A 16,935-nucleotide genomic window follows, 5' to 3' on the forward strand; every position below is an offset into this window, starting at 1 on the left:
TGGCCCAAGAGAATGGAATCTGCGTACGAATGGTGGAGGTCTGAGAGTGAGGGAGACCAATGTTTAACACTTCAGATTTTGACAAATTGATTTTGAAATTAGAAAGGAGACCAAAATGATGAAAGGCTTGAAGAATAATTGGAAAGGCCTGGGATGGATTGGAGATAAGGAAAAGCAAATCGTCTGCGAAAGCTAGAGTCTTAAGTGACCTCTGACCCACCGTCAACCCCTCTATACGTTGATCTTGTCTGATGCTTTGTATCAAAGTTTCTATAACTAAAATGAACAAAGAAGGCGACAAGGGGCAACCCTGTCTAGTCCCGTTGCTAATCCCAAAACTATCTGACAGGGTGCCGTTGACTCTGACCTTGGCCGTCGGTTGTGAATAAAGCGAGAGGACTGCTGTTATATATTGAGGAGGGAAGCCAAACTTAATCATTACTTGTTCCATAAACCTCCAGCTCACTCTATCGAAAGCCTTCTCAGCATCCGTCGACAAGAGCATCAAGGGCATACCCCGAGTCTTAGCAAACATTATAGACTGAATGACTTTAGTAGAATTATCCTTCCCCTCCCTGCCTCTTACAAAGCCTACTTGGTCTGCATAAATTAGCTTAGGTAAGAAATTGCTTAATCTGCCCGCTAATATTTTAGCCCACATCTTGATATCTGCATTAAGCAGTGATATTGGTCTGTAGCTAGTGCACAGATTGGGATCTTTACCCTCCTTAGGGAGGACTGTGATGTATGCCTCCAAGGATTGTCTAGGGGGGAGCTGGCCTGCTAAATAGGAATTAAACAAAGACACTAGGTGAGGTAACAGTGGTTTTATAAACTTTTTATAATAGATAATGGGAAGACCATCTGGGCCCGGTGCCTTTCCGTTCGGAATAGTAGAAAGAATGTCTAAAATCTCTGTAGGGGTAACTGGGGCAGTCAATAAGGACTGACCTTCAAGAGTTATTTTAGGGAGATGTAACGAGGTCAAAAATTCTTTCATTTTTGCTAAGGCTGTGACTGGCTCCTGCATGCTATCAGGTGTATTTAAATTGTATAAATTTTCATAAAAGTCTTTAAACTCCCTGGCAATATCTGCAGTCCCGAGAATTGAAGAGCCATCTAAAGCTCTAAGTTGTCTAATAAACGTCTTTTCCTTTTGTTTCTTAAGTAGGGATGTCATAAGCTTACTACTCTTATTGCCATGGAGATAAAACTTCTGTCTACTTCTCATATAAATTTTTGCTGATTTAATGTTTAAAAGGTTTTTTAATGAGGTTCTCAGATCTGTCAGTTCTGACAATATTTTATTTACCTGAGATCTCTTATGTAACCTCTCGAAGGAACTGATTTGATGTAGAATAGACACAACCTTTTTTGATCGCTCCTTTTTCAAATATGAGCCTAGGGCTATAAATTCCCCTCTCATTACTGCTTTATGAGATTCCCACACCATAGGCAAGGGCGGGCCTGAGTGCAAATTATTCTGAAAAAAGAAGTCAATAGTACTTGTCAGTTTTTCAATGTGAGAATCCGAGTCCAAAAGAGTTTCATTCAGTGACCACGACCCAGCCGGCCGTGGTAGAGTTTTTATCTCTATGTCAAGAAAAATGGGAGCGTGATCTGAGAGAGAAATGATATCTATATTAGCTTTTCTAACTAATTGGAGATTAGCTGTTTGTACCAGTAGGTAATCAATTCTGTGATAGCTATTATTCGGATGGGAATAAAAAGTGTAATCTCTGCCCGAAGGAAAAAGCGTTCTCCAAGGGTCTATCAGATGCAATTTTTGTAATGAAAGGTGTAATCGTCTCAGCGCCCTCTGAGAAAGAGCCGATCTGCCCGTTGAAGTATCTAAGGCTGGGTTCAAAGATACATTAAAATCCCCTCCCACCAACAACAGACCCTCAGTAAAAAGTTCCAGAACATTCAATGTTTTACACAGCCAACCTATCTGGTTCCTATTTGGGGCATATAAGTTACACAAGGTAATCTTAGTGTTAGCCAAAAAGCCCTTAATTATAATGTACCTGCCTTCTGAATCAGATAAACAATCGCTCAAAATAAAAGGAACATTTTTCTTTATAGCAATACTCACTCCACCCGACGCTGAACCGCCCGTACTGTGATACCAGGTCGGGTAGCGAGATCTAGACATATCTGGGACTCTCCCTTTTTTAAAATGTGTCTCCTGCAGGAAAACTATACTAGATTTCTTTGAGTGCAAAAGATTCATCACTTGGCTTCTCTTATTCGGAGAGCGTAAGCCCTTTACATTATACGAGGCCACAGTTATAGTGGCTAAGTTCACCTTATCACCCATAATTTGTTAAAGAAGGTAATAAAAAGGATTCCTCCGTCATCAAACCACAGAAATTAAAAGAAAAAAACAAAGAGATAAGAAAAATAACAAAAAACCTAAAAATTATTAAGATAAAACATGAGAAATACAACAAGAACCAACTACCTGTCTGTGGCAGAGGCAGGGGGTCAAAAATACCTCCCATAACAGAACAGGAAAAAACATTTCTGACACACGAGTGGCATATGTTAACTTATACGGCAATTGAATGATATCAACACCTGAATAAATGTCAAACTTAGCAAGCTAAAATAGGATAAAGCATGTCCGAACGGGCCGAGGGGTCCGGCTCCAGTGTGGAAAAAACAAATACAACCGGGAGAAGCACAAGAAAGCTCAGGGGGGTATCTCCTTTTCCGTTCCAGATTTCCCTCTTTTGGGAGTCGAGCGTCTCTTTCCCAAGACCCAGTCCCCCTGTCCTCCAGTAAAAGCATGAACAGGGGGAGGCGTACGATGATCCATGTCTAGAGGAAGCCAGGAAGGAATGTCCATAGGGGCAATGCCAAAAGCGTCCCATATTTTGGGTAAATCTTCAGGGGTCCGAACCATTATTTGCCTACCATCTCCTTGTATAGATATACCAAACGGAAACAGCCATTTATATAAGATTTTACGCGAGCGTAACACCTCCAGGAGGGGCCTTAGGACTCTTCTTTTTGCAAGGGTCGACGGCGCAACATCCTGATAAAGATGAATAGCAGATCCCTCATAAGAAAGATTTTTAATGTCTCTTGAAGCGGACAAAATAGCATTGGTATCCAAATAGCTCAGTAGGCCGCAAATCACATCCCTCGGAGGTTCCGTTGGTTTCGGCTTTGGTCTAAGAGATCTATGCACCCTTTCTATTACAATTCGGTCACATGTTTCTTGTGGAATTAAGAGGGCAAAGATCTCCTTAGTAGCTTTTTCCAATATCTCTGTGGAAACACTTTCAGGCAAGCCTTTTATCCGTATGTTCTTTCTGCGACTCCGATTTTCCTGATCCTCAAGGGCCAGAAAAGAGTTGTTAAGCTGTATTCTGTGATAATCTAGATGTTCTCTCATAGCATTGGAGTGGCTAATGATAGAGGACTGAGAGGACTCCAAAGACTCCACTCTATTACCAATGTGTAACAAGTCCGCTCTCATACCAGATATTTCATTAACCAATGGTTTCATAGCCTGTGCTAATAATTTTTTAAAAAACGATCTAGAAAGTTTCCCAGAGTCTGATTGAGTGACATCGCTGCCAGAAGCATCGTCACTGGAATCTGAGTCCTCGGCATGCTCCTCCTCCACAACTTCTACAGGGAGCCTTTTAGCATTAGGCTTAGACGTAGCAGATTTGTTTTTCAAAAATTTATCCATTTCACCTTGTTTGCTTCGATGCGCCTCCGCAGTCAGCGGTTTTGCACGCTCTTTATTAGTTTTGACCATTTTGCTCAATTGAAGCGTGCCTAAAATTTACCACCCGTGCGTCAAGAAAAGTCTAGTACAGCATTTTGCTATATAAAAATAACCCCATGTAACTTGGAGGGTGAGGGGTTAAAAATTGGAAACATCCGCGGGGATCCGCTGGAGCCGGCAGAGACAGGGTAGCGCCAACTCTCCACTGCTGCGTTTATATCAGCAGACAGCAGCACTTCTATGTGGGGGGAGCGATATCCCCCGCTCAGGCCTTGCAGAAAGTCTCAGCAACGCCGGGGGCCGTCAACAACCTGTCTGGCCCAGAGCCAGCACCCTCCTCCCCCTCATGCAGCGACAGCAATCCCCGCAGGCCACACAGACAGCACACCGGGGGTTTCCTCTCACCGCCTTGTGCTCCAACAGGCGAGACCGCTCCCTGCTCTGCGGTCTCACACCTCCACCAAGGGCCTCCTGCGGTCCGGATCTCCGGGTCTTGTACTCAGGGGGATATATAAAGATGGCGCCCGTCTTCCTCCAGCGCCGCAGCACTCTCCACGAGGCCGCTCAGCGCTCCGGTGCCGCGTCTCCACACCACCCCTCACCTTCTTCTCCAAGCCCGGGGCACTCTAAAAATCTTTTTTGTCGCTTTTATGCCGCTTTTATCTGGGCCAAATAAGGCAATTTTGTGGCTAGGAGCGGGAGCTGCCATAAAACACGTCCTCCCTGTGTGAGATCCAGGCCACGCCCGCGTTTCATGAATTTCTTTTGGGGGGGTACGTTTACACCGTTCCGCGTGCGGTAAAATAGATAAAGCAGTTTTATTCTTCGGGTCAGTACTGTTACAGCGATACCTCATTTATGTCTTTTTTTATGTTTTGTCGGTTTTATGCAATGAAAACTATTTTATATAAAAAATAATTATTTTTGCATCGCTTTATTCTGCGAGCTATAACTTTTTTATTTTTTCGCTGATGATGCTGTGTGGCGGCTCGTTTTTTGCGGGACAAGATGACGTTTTCAGCGGTACCATGGATATATGAGTCTTTTTAATCTCCCGTTATTGCACTTTTTGTTTGGCGGTATGATAAATCATTTTTTGCTTCGTTTTTTATTTTTTAAGGGGTTCGCTAAAGGGGTTAACTAATGGGAGTTTTATAGGGCAGGGCGATACCTAATATGTGTACTTTTATTGTTTTTTTTTATTTCCAAAAAATGGATTTATTGGGGGAATTATTTTTTTTTCTAATTTATTTGGCGATTTCTTTAAAATTATTTTAACTTTTTTTTTTTTTAACTTTATTACATAGTCCCAGGTGGGACATCACTGTCCTGTGACAGATCGCTGATCTGTCACATCACAGATCACTGTGACAGATCGCTGATCTGTCACAGGCACTGCTGCAGACTTCCTCATGCCTTCGCTTTGCAGGCACTGAGGAAGCCGGCTCCTTGCAGGCCCCCGTCGCCATCTTGGATTCGGGGGCCTGCAGGGAAGGAGCCCCCGCAGCAGCGCTGCACATTGCGCTGCTGTGGGGGGTTCAGGGAAGCACGGAGGGAGCCCCCTCCCTGCCGATGCTTCCCTTTAACCCCCGGTACACCGCGATCATGTTTGATCGCGGTGAGCAAGGGGTTAACGTGTTGAGGGCGGTCCTGTGATAATCAGCTAACACCTGGCCGCGATCAGCGGCGCTCACCACGTGGGCGCCACTTATCGCTGAGACGTACTATCCCGTCCATGGGCATTTGGGCCCGGGTCCCATGGACGGGATAGTATGTCTGATGTCAGGAAGGGGTTAATCAAGTAGTCAGCGGCCAATGCAATCTGATTAGCAATATCTGCTATCTCCGCAGGCAGGTCCATACCCTTCAAGGCCCTGTATAATGATTCAGACCCAGATCCCATGGCCTTAACTTCACAAGTTGCAGTGAACGAGGGAGAAAGTGCTGAACCCGACACCAATACTGAGCGAGCCAAGCTCTCTATGAGACAGTCGGTGGGATCCTTAATAGAGGAACCGTTAGGTATGGACAACAAGGCTTTAGAGACCAAGCGCGACACGGGTGGATCTACCGCCAGGGATTCCACCCAACTCAAACGTCAAGCGCTTTTTGGTCTAAGAAACGGCTGTCCAGCCGTTCCCTGTGTCGGTGTACTATGTCATCAACTCTGGGTGAGCGGCAATTACTCTATGAGGCTGCTTGACCCGCTTAAATGACACCCTGTGCCCTGAGGCCAGGGTGGATTTAATGTCAACCACCAGGGTCTGGTTGACGGCCTCGATAAGGCTGTTCACGGTTTCTGGTAACCCAGAGTAACTAAGTCAAGGGGCTCATAATCAGAGTTCTCGTTATCGAGGGCGAGTGAGAGGCAGAGCTCACGGATGCCGAGGCACCGGGCAGACCGGGAGACGCTGTGTGGGTTTGTTTCCCCCGCGTCTGCCTAGTGAGAGAGCGGCCCCTGCAGGCCGGAGGCTCCTGTGAGGTGGAGGACCCCTCCAAGACAGGCGAGCCACTATCACTGCCCCTATCTGGGGCTTGAAGGGACTCGATTGCTCTCGTAATGCCGTAGACTGTGACAGAGGCAGAGTCTATTCCGGGCGGTCGTAGGGGAGGGCTCCTCGGACTCGCAGATTTCACAGATCTTTCATGTGGGAAGGCGGACAGACATTAAGTGCACGCAGCATACAGAAACGTGTACATCTTCGCTGCTCTGGGAATTGTGGCCCTGCTAGGTGATATGCTTGCAGGGTTCTAATGCTTAGCCTCTGGCAAAAAAACAGAGTGTGGCCTTCCTCCTTCAGGGGTAGCATTTACCCCAGTCCTGTGCCCAAGTCCTGGATCCCCTTTAGGCGTCCAGCCTGCCGAACCACTGCACCCTTTTCCAAAAAGTGCGCTTCAGCGTGTGGGCGGTCCTGCAGGGAGAGAAGGTGCCGCCGGTGACGTCCTATAGGCCGAGCTTCTGCTCGAGGCCTAGTGCCGGCTGAAGCCGGGGACTACATTTTTCGGCATCCCGCCCGAGGCTCCGGGGGCGGGTCTGCCGGAAGTACGAGCGTCACGGGGGCGGGACTTCCACCCACTGCCTAGTACCGGCGGAAGCCGGGGACTAAATTTACGCCCCCCCCATGGGACCACCAAGAAACCGAGGCCTGGTCAGGACAAGCGCTGTGGGAGTGCATGCTGCCGCCCGACCGCTACTGCCGCCCAGGAGAATGGGTTTCAGAAGCCCTCCCAGCCCACCTCCTTCAGCACCTCACCCCTGGAGCTCCAGCTGATCCTCAGGTTAGGGGGGGAAGGGGGGCTGCATCCAAATCAAGGACGGTGCAGGCACCCTAGCTCCATCTTCCCTCCAAGGGATGAGGAGAGGGACCGTCCGCCGCCTTGCACCACCGCAGTCTAGCCTTGGTGGTGCAGTGGGGGCCGCACGGAATATTCAAAAGCCTCTGTACAGCCTAGGATTTCGATACCTTAGGGTGGTCAGGGCGAGACCGGCATCATGTCCCGTATCGCGGGAAAGGATACGTGGAGGCGACACTCGCACGTGCTCGCCCGTTGTTAGTTTGGGGATATCGGACCCTTTCAATAGGGCCCGTTGCCTCTAGCTCATCTTCATGGAAAAAAATGAAAAAAGAAAATAAACAAGTCTGGAAAAAAGACCAGACGTGTGTGCCTCCTAGGACACTAAGCAAGAACTGATTATGTCTGCAATCAAGGCGAGGGTGTATACTGCGGAGGAGGAGCTAACCTTTTTTTCATCCACTTAGTGTCAACCTCCTGGCGGCAGTAGCATACACCCACTGTCCTGTGTCCCCCAATGAGGCGAAGGAGAAAATGACAGATCGGCTTGATCATTCTTTCGGGTGGATGAGAACGTTCGTGACACTTCTGGATGTAGCGAGTAGCGGCCATAGACAGGCTGGAGCCGGGCGTCAACGTGCGCCAGCACTGACACTGTGAGCGTGCTGCTGAAATAATTCAATGTCGGTGCGCAGTCAAGAGTCAGTTTTCCATCGCGGATTTGAAAACCTCAATCACTGTAAGGTACCAATTTCATTATGCAAATAGGATGACGGGACGATGCACCGAGACATAGTCCATGCTAAGAATGCGCCAAAACAGGCTCATCTGCATACCAAATAAAACTTGATTTTTAAATAAATAATAATTTAAACTATACTGGCCTACTATGGTTTAAGTAGGGGCTAGGTCATTTACACAGTTTAATTGTCATTTTGGTGGTGACACACTCCCATTAAGAACCCACCACAGCACTTCTATTGGGTTAAGGTCTGGATTTTGAGTAGACCACTGCAACACTTTGATTATTTTCCTTTCCTGCTATTCGGAAGTAGATTTGCTACTGTGCTGGAGATTCTGGTCCTGTTGCATGACCCAGTATTGGCCAAACTTTATCTCTCAAATACCGTTAAATTTTCTCACTTAAGGTGCCAGGGTTCGTGGCTGCAAAACAGCCATTAGTATGAAGAGTTTGTGCTAAATTTGGTTTTCATAGGTCATTAAGACCAAACATCTCCCACTTTGATCTCGTCGGTTGGAAAGGACATTGTTCCACAATTTTTTTTGTTCGTATCCAAATTTGCAAACCTTAGCCGAGCTGCAACTTTTTTTTTCTTAAGAAAAATGAAACTCTCTCTTTGAAACTTTTCCAAACACAACATAATTAATCAGTTTTCTTTTCAAATTGGACTGTCATAAACCTGACTAGTTAGCATGCTAATCGAGGCCTTTAGAGTCTGAGCTGGAACTCTTGGATTTTATATACTTTTTCTCTGAGCACTGCACCATCTGATTTTGTGGTGAATTGGCTTAGACATCCACTGCTGGGAATATTTTCAACTATCTTGAAATGTTTTCTATTTGTGAATAATCTTTCTGTAGAACGATAGACTTGGCCTTGCAACCCTTCCCAGACTAATGGGTAGCAACTATTGTTTCTCTAAGAAGAGTGTACTTATTTTTTTTTTTTTTCACGATGCTCCTTCATTTTTGCTTTACTATTAAATAATGACATGGTGCAATCTGTCATGTGTTCTATTCATCTGAGATTGTATCTAATTTTAAGGTCATCTAAGGACCAGATTTTTTTTTCCCTTTTCATTATGGTATGACGTGTGAAAAATAGAATTCAAAGACGTTGTACTTAATTTTTCACATAATTGTATATACAGTAGGAACAAATTAAAGATTTTTTTTAGTGGAGAATCCTTTTTATTAATATACTGACCCACTGAAAAGTCCAGGCAAAACTTTTCCATAGGACGAGGGAATCAATCTTAGTTTTCAGTACACACGGCCACATTCAGCTACAAAAGGCGATCTCCAATAAAACCATCCAATAAATACTGATAACACCTTTAATTACACACTGACAAGCGCGAGAAAGCTGGAAGACTGCAGTCATATGAAGGACAAACCAGCTGCTCCTGGGAGATCTGCAAGTCACCAGACGGAGCTTGTGCCAATTGTATCAGAAGAAAAGAACAGATACAGTTTCCAAAAAAAAAAAAAAATCGAAACTGATTGAGTTACTTTGCCACTTATCTAGGAATGACATTGTGATCGATGGAAAGTTCCCTCGAATGATAGCAGAAGGTGCCATTTACATCAACCCGAAATAAAATACATAAATTGATATAATGATATACAAAAAGAAAAAGCAGGCAGCAAGAGAGCAAATACCAAACCTTCTTCAATATAGAAGACAAAAAAAATGGAGGCAGCATATAAGTTTTAAAGGTGAAAAAAAAAGTGATATTTAACAGCCCAAATTGGCGGCGTTTCGGCTCAAAGTGTGAGCTTTTCTCTAGCGCCGTGATCGCGTACTAGAGCATGTAATGAGCAGGTCTGAAAAGGCCTAACGAGACCATAGTCTTATCGTGCATGTGCAGTAGCGCTATGAGAACACATGCGTCATCTTTAGAAAGGGATATGTTCAGTATAATGCGCATGTGCGAGATGTCCCCAGGTTTGATGGTGATGTTGCCATCACGGACCAGAGATCACACAAAGCCATATTTTTTTTTTCACCAATTAGATTTGGATGTTTATATGTACGCCTTGTACAAGTCTGTCTAAATGCATTATCATCATGGACGGATAGGTTTCTTTGTTAAGTAGTTCTCTTCCTTCTGTGGTATTTTTTTTTTTAGAATATCGTGATCACAGACATTTGGTCTCGCGCATGATATACGCTTTAGTCTTGCCGTAACCTTTTTTGATCCATTCATGCCATTGCGCATGCGCGATACACTATACATATCCCATTCTAAAGATGGCGCTTGTGTTCTCATTGCACTACTGCACATGCGCGTTAGGCGATGATCTGATTGGGCCTTTTTCAGACATGCACATTACACATTCTAGGATGCCAATAACGACACTTTTTTGGCTCTCACTTTGAGCAGAAACATCGCCATTTTGGGCTATCAAATAGGGAGAAGTGAATATACAGGAGAGAAGGACAGAGGGAGATGTGAATATACATGGAAGGAGGAAGATGTAGATATACAGGAAAGGAAGAAAATGTAGCTATACAGGAGAGGAGGAAGGAGATAGATGTAGATATACAGGAGAGGAGGAAGGAGATAGATGTAGATATACAGGAGAGGAGGAAGGATGGAGGGAGAAGTAGATATACAGGAGAGGAGGAAGGATGGAGGGAGAAGTAGATATACAGGAGAGAAGGAAGGAGGCAGATGTAGATATACAGGAAAGGAAGAAAATGTAGCTATACAGGAGAAGGAAGGAGGAAGATGTAGATATACAGGAGAGGAGGAAGGAGGCAGACGTAGATATAAAGGAGAGGAGGAAGGAGATAGATGTAGATATACAGGAAAGGAGGGAGATGTAGATATACAGGAGAGGAGGAAGGAGGAAGATGTAAATATACAGGAGAGAAGGAAGGATGGCGAGAGAAGTGGATATACAGGAGAGGAGGAAGGTGTAGATATACAGGAGAGAAGGAAGGATGGCGGGAGAAGTGGATATACAGGAGAGGAGGAAGGAGGGAGATGTAAATATACAGGAGAGAAGGAAGGATGGCGGGAGAAGTGGATATACAGGAGAGGAGGAAGGTGTAGATATACAGGAGAGGAGGAAGGCGGCAGGTTTAGATATACAGGAGAGGAGGAAGGAGGCAGATGCACATATATAGGAGATGAAAATATATGAAGATGTACATATAAAGGAGAGGATAATATGTAGGAAGAAGATGGGAAGGGAAGATGTAGGTATAGAGGGGAGTAGAAAGATGTAAGTTGCAGATACACAGGAGAAAAGAAAGATGTAAGCTGTAGATATAGAGGAGAGGAGGAAGAGGAAGATGTAGATATGCAGTAGAAGAGAATATGGGAAGATGTACATATACAGGAGAGGAGGAAGACGTATATATGCAGAGGATGTAGATGTAAGATGTAGATATACAGGAGAGGAGGAAGATCTAATTATACAGCAGAGAAGGATGAAGGAACATGTCTGCAGTGCTCCCAGGAAAGGATGTCAAGTCCTGGACTCCTAAAAAACTTTGGCAAATCCTCTGGTTGTGTGCTACACCATCAGAGAATGCAACAGTTTTGAAAAGTTTCTCCCAACCAGGCAGTAATAGGTGTAAAAAAGTAGGTGGAAGAGGTCTGGAAAAAGGGGGCCTGTCTATGGTGAAACAAGTTCCTTTTCCTCTTAGAAGTACTGGCTTCCAATTTGGCAAGATGGAGATTAAAGGACCATGGAGAGATAGAAAGATTGGAAGTATGGAGAAAGATGTAGAGATACACAAGGGGTGGATGGATGAAGTGTGGATATACAAGAGAGGATAAAAAGGTAGATATACAGTATTATATTTTAGGATGGAGAAAGAATTGGATTTGTAAGGAAGAAGATATACAAGAAGTGTTGGGGAAAAAGTATGATACAAAAAAAGTATACTTTTTCAACATCAGAAAAGTCTGAAGAACAGGTTTCTATGACTAAAAGTTCTATTCACATTGGGTTCCCATCAGGATTTTCGCTTTTCCTTGTAAGATTCCCACTGGGCCTGCATCAAAGCCTTTTCAAACTAAAAACACCTAACTTTAAATCAGACATGTCTGTAGACATGACTCGGCGTTATGTGTTTTCAGTGTTTCCACAGCAACCCAAAGCTTCAGAGAATTTACACAATCTTTACCTAATCTCTTTCATTATAAAACTGTTTAAGGAACTTTTTATCTGGAGACGATCTGTCGCTCAACACTTCTCTTAAATGGCGAGTGATCAGGATTCTGAGGAAGTGCAGAGGAGAGGACAGATTCCTTCACAGCTTACAAAAAATGCTGCAAAATCAGATATTAGTACGAGGCTGGTCCAGGGAAAACAGAAACATCTGACCAGAAATATATATTTCCTCCTAGACCGTCCAGTCTCAATGATCATAATCTTTGGGTTTTGTGCCGTGTCTTAAGCTCATCTCAGTAGAATTCTCCATGGAGATTTGGGGAAGAAGTGACAGATTCTAAAATTGCAGAAAATATAAAGTCGTAAGACGACGCATAAAATAGAACTTATCAAGCAATCGTTTTTCCTGCTATTACGTTGAATGTCTTGTTTACCAAACGAGAAAGTACTATGCTGAACCAGGTTTCAACTTGCCCCATCTTTCTCCGTTGCTACAGTGCCTGGCTTGCCAGGAGCCAAAGTGCGGAGATTTCCAGGTATCAAAGGGCCAAGTTTTGTTGGTGTTCTAGAACACTGGGTGCAGAATTGAAAACTTTCCTGCTCCGAAATGGAGAGCGCACCAAAACAATGAGAATCATTTTGCTCAACTCTTCCACGTGCCAAAATACAGTACCATGGGTACAGCAGGTCTCAGAGTAATTACCTTTTGAGTTTGATACTTGGCAAAAAGAGCTTGGTATTATGGTTCTTTTATAGGTAGTTACACTGGAGAGAGTGGCTGCTGTCTCTTGCTGGAGAGAGACTGTGATGACCCAGGACAGGAAAACAGGGTGAGTGCTCAATGTGAGAACTGCCCCACAACTACAGACCAGCCAGGAAACCAGGAGATGTCCACCCCCCACCTGGCTTATTCCATAGAGGAACCCTGCCTTCCACTGTCTAGGTTATGAAGCACCTGGATCCTGCAGCTCCAAGCTGGAACCCTGCGTGGACGGGAACTTCATGTTTATGGCCCCCCATTTTTGAAGGTTTGAAAAGGATGTGTGTGGGGGGGGATATATAGCCCTATCTGCCAAAGTGCTTGGTTTGCCAGGTGCAAAAATCAGTGCTAGGAGCCACTGTAATATAAAATCGGCAGCCCCCTTTGCAACAATCCCCAAACTGCAAAATGTGTCACTGAGAAGCCAAAAGTCGTCTTGGATATTAAAATTCTAACCAAGGACCTGGTGTCAGGCCACGGCGAGGAAGGATATTAATTATTCAGTTAATTAAAGTATGAAGTGTTATTGCCTCTTATCTGTCCTATCATCTAGTATATTTAAAAGGGCAGGCAGCTAATTATTTCACCACTAGTCCTGTAATTACACAACCATAAAACCAGCTCAGGGAAATGAGCATTCAATTACACAGGGAAGTTTTTGTTTTAATAGTTTTCAATAGAATTTATTATCAGCCGGCCATTTTTTTGTGCCCAGTGCTCGCCTTGTGAGATACGAGGGTTACGCTTCGATAACGCGTTTTGTAAGACGAGACCTATGAAGTAGCAGAAAAAAAGGCTGCCGTTTCTAAAGCTCGGTCAGTTGGGACAAACGCTCAAGGTTTGTGTCTCTATTATGTATTCCACGCCTTATCTTAATCTGCACATAGACCAAGGCGGCAAGCTACTCTACACCATGTTCCAAATTATTATGCAAATTTTTTTAAGTGTCACAGCATTTAGTTTTTAATGAAACTCATTAATGGTATTGTGACTCAGGGTTCTTTGGATCACTGAACTCAATCTCAGATACCTGTACCAGAGTTTTCAAGTAACATGGGAAAGATAAAGGATCTCTCTGCTGCCGAAAAGTATCAAATAGTGCAATGCATTGGTCAAGGGATGAAAACATTAGCTATTTCACGAAAACGTAAGCGTGATCATCGTACTGTTAAGAGATTTGTGGTTGATTCTGAGCACAGACGTGTTTGTGCGGATAAAGGCAGAATGAGGAAGGTTTCTCCCAGGCAAGTTCATCGGATTAAGAGAGGAGCTGCTAAAAAGTCATTACAAACCAGCAAGCAGATATTTGAAGCTGCTGGTGCCTCTGGAGTCCCTCGAACCTCAAGGTGTAGGATCCTTCAAAGGCTTGCTGTGGTGCATAAACCTACTATTCGGCCACCCCTAAACAGTGCTCACAAGCAGAAACAGTTGCAGTGAGCCCAGACATACATGAAGACTAATTTTCAAACAGTCTTGCTTACTGATAAGTTTCGAGCAACCCTGGATGGTCCAGATGGATGGAGTAGTGGATGGCCACCATGTCCCAACAAGGCTGAAATGTCAGCAAGGAGGTGGAGTCATGTTTTGGGCCGGAATCATGGGGAAACAGTTGGTAGGGCCCTTTAAGGTTCCTGAAGGTGTGAAAATGACCTCTGCAAATTATATGGAGTTTCTGACTGACAACTTTCTTCCATGGTATAAAAAGCAGAAATGTGCCTTCAAGAGCAAAATCATCCTCATGCATGACAACGCACCATCTCATGCTGCAAAGAATACCTCTGAGTCATTGACTGCTATGGGCATAAAAGGAGATAAACTCATGGTGTGGCCACCATCTTCCCCTGACCTCAACCCTATAGAGAACCTTTGGAGTATCATCAAGCAAAAGATCTATGAGGGTGGGAGGCAGTTCACATCAAAACAGCAGCTCTGGGAGGCTATTCTGACATCATGCAAAGAAATACAAGCAGAACCTCTCCAAAAACTCCCAAGTTCAATGGATGAAAGAATTGTGAAGGTGATATCAAAGAAGGGTTCCTATGTTAACATGTAACTTGGCCTGTTAGGATGTTTTGGAGTTAAATAGCTTTTTTGTTCAGTGAATGTGACCTCCTAATGCTGCAAATTCCACAAATGAGCATTTTCAGTTCTTCAAAACATATCAAATGTTTAGAAAATCTACTGTGCCTAATAATTTGGAACAGTGCATTTTGAGTTTTAATCCATTTTGGAGATTATACTGTTATCATTGGGAGATTTCTTGAATAAAATTCGATATATACTCTAATGGGTGATGACTTATTAGACTGACTGTCATTTGCACCGACCACTTCGGAAAATCAGAAAAAAATATCATTTGCATAATAATTTGGAACATGGTGTATGTAGACTGTGGAGAAGCTACCTACTTCCTGTGGCAGTGAATGACACATTCCAAACTTCCTTCAGTATCATCTTTAGGGAAAAAACAAACTTTTATATTTCGTTATAAAACAGGAAGAAGGATGTGACCTGGCACATATGTGATGGGAGAAATATATATGGGGATGACCGGGTGACAGACAGCCCCATGAGACCGCAATAAAGCAGGAGGAGGTGGTGATGGGCAGGGAATAGAGCAGGAGTGACAGAGGCTTCAGACCTACAAATAGGCTTTCCAGCCTCAGTTGTATATCCACAAAAATGCTAAAATTTCTCAGTAACAAAGGACCAGACGGACATGTAAAGGTATTGCTGGACTTGTCTTTCAAAGAGGTACATGCACATACAGTGCCTACAAGTAGTATTCAACCCCCTGCAGATTTAGCAGGTTTACACATTCGGAATTAACTTGGCATTGTGACATTTGGACTGTAGATCAGTCTGGAAGTGTGAAATGCACTGCAGCAAAAAAGAATGTTATTTCTTTGTTTAATTTTTTTTTTAAATTGTGAAAAGTGTATTCAGAGGGTCATTTATTATTCAACCCCTCAAACCACCAGAATTCTGTTTGGTTCCCCTAAAGTATTAAGAAGTATTTCAGGCACAAAGAACAATGAGCTTTACATGTTTGGATTAATTATCTCTTTTTCCAGCCTTTTATGACTATTTAAGACCCTCCCCAAACTTGTGAACAGCACTCATACATGGTCAACATGGGAAAGACAAAGGAGCATTCCAAGGCCATCAGAGACAAGATCGTGTAGGGTCACAAGGCTGGCAAGGGGTACAAAACCCTTTCCAAGGAGTTGGGCCTACCTGTCTCCACTGTTGGGAGCATCATCCGGAAGTGGAAGGCTTATGGAACTACTGCTAGCCTTCCACGGCCTGGACAGCCTTTGAAAGTTTCCTCCCGTGCCGAGGCCAGGCTTGTCCGAAGAGTCAAGGCTAACCCAAGGACAACAAGGAAGGAGCTCAGGGAAGATCTCATGGCAGTGGGGACATTGGTTTCAGTCAATACCATAAGTAACGTACTCCACCGCAATGGTCTCCGTTCCAGACTAGCCCGTAAGGTACCTTTACTTTCAAAGCGTCATGTCAAGGCTCGTCTACAGTTTGCTCATGATCACTTGGAGGACTCTGAGACAGACTGGTTCAAGGTTCTCTGGTCTGATGAGACCAAGATCGAGATCTTTGGTGCAAACCACACACGTGACGTTTGGAGACTGGATGGCACTGCATACGACCCCAAGAATACCATCCCTACAGTCAAGCATGGTGGTGGCAGCATCATGCTGTGGGGCTGTTTCTAAGCCAAGGGGCCTGGCCATCTGGTCCGCATCCATGGGAAGATGGATAGCACGGCCTACCTGGAGATTTTGGCCAAGAACCTCCGCTCCTCCATCAAGGATCTTAAGATGGGTCATCATTTCATCTTCCAACAAGACAACGACCCAAAGCACACAGCCAAGAAAACCAAGGCCTGGTTCAAGAAGCAAAAAATCAAGGTGTTGGAGTGGCCTAGTCAGTCTCCTGACCTTAACCCAATTGAAAACTTGTGGAAGGAGCTCAAGATTAAAGTCCACATGAGACACCCAAAGAACCTAGATAACTTGGAGAAGATCTGCATGGAGGAGTGGGCCAAGATAACTCCAGAGACCTGTGCCGGCCTGATGAGGTCTTATAAAAGACGATTATTAGCTGTAATTGCAAACAAGGGTTATTCCACAAAATATTAAACCTAGGGGTTGAATAATAATTGACCCACACTTGTATGTTTAAAATTTATTAAAATTTAACAGAGCAACATAACTTTTTGGTTTGTAAGATTTATGCCTCTGTTAAT

General features: G+C 44.2%; 1 protein-coding gene across 1 annotated transcript in view; it reads right to left on the minus strand.

Moving 5' to 3' along the window:
- Positions 1 to 16,935, minus strand: part of PIK3C3 (phosphatidylinositol 3-kinase catalytic subunit type 3) — a 206,347-nt gene that overhangs the window by 53,589 nt on the left and 135,823 nt on the right. The gene's annotated exons all lie outside the window — the stretch shown is intronic.

This window comes from Dendrobates tinctorius, unplaced genomic scaffold, assembly GCF_039654945.1.
Source record: "Dendrobates tinctorius isolate UK_male_01 unplaced genomic scaffold, ASM3965494v1 ptg000113l, whole genome shotgun sequence".
Classification (NCBI taxonomy): domain Eukaryota; kingdom Metazoa; phylum Chordata; class Amphibia; order Anura; family Dendrobatidae; genus Dendrobates; species Dendrobates tinctorius.